The following is an 816-nucleotide window of genomic DNA, read 5'->3' as shown; positions in this document are numbered from 1 at the left end:
GCAGGGGAGGGGGAAGATGGAGGCCTGCAACCATGGATAGGGCCAAGACGGTGGCAGGAGGGGTGGGGGGTGACCCAGCCAGGCCTTGGGGACTCTGTGTATACAAAGGAAGAGAGTGGCGTCTCCTCTCAGAGGCAAGGAAATGAGGGGTTTGGAGTTAGGAAGAGCCATAGCTTCTGAACTTGTGGTTCCTGGCGGGGGAGGGGTTCCTGGGAGCCAGTTGTGTCCAGGGAGGGAGCGGGGTCCACACTGAGTTAACACTGGGCCGGGCAGGAAGCAGAGGGCCACACAGCCTTGCCGCAGGCCTGTGAAGAGACTGTGTCTCTGGTCAGAGGTCACACTCCATTTATTCGCTCATCGAGGATTTACTGAGCACCTAGCAGGCATCCAGTACATCCCGTAGTCCCTGCCCTTGGGAAGCTTACACTCAAGAGGCCCAGGTCCCAGGCTTTGTCACCTATGCTGAAGTCCGTGTCAGCCTCAGAGGCGGGCCTGCAGCCGTGCTAAGCTGTGGGGGTCAGCCTGTGGGGAGGCCCTCAGCATGGGCTCTGTCCGGTGGGACCCGCTCAGGGCTCTCCAGCTGCAGGACCTTCCTGGGGCAAGTCAGTGTGGGAGGGAGGGCGGTGGGAGAGGGAGGCTGGGCGAGCAGTGGAAGTGCCGGGGCTCCGGGCGGTGGCTGTGACCTCTGCACAGGCCCTCCTGGGTGCCCGTCCCTGGGCAGGTTGTGTAGGTACCTGACCTCAGTGGTGAGGAAGCCCAGGCCCACAGAGCGGAGGCAAGGTGGGAATCTGAGCTGAGCTATCTGTGCCCTCAGCG

The sequence above is a fragment of the Bison bison genome, unplaced genomic scaffold (genome assembly GCF_000754665.1).
Source record: "Bison bison bison isolate TAMUID 2011002044 unplaced genomic scaffold, Bison_UMD1.0 scf7180017864178, whole genome shotgun sequence".
Lineage (NCBI taxonomy): Eukaryota > Metazoa > Chordata > Mammalia > Artiodactyla > Bovidae > Bison > Bison bison.
This window is presented reverse-complemented; position numbering follows the sequence as displayed.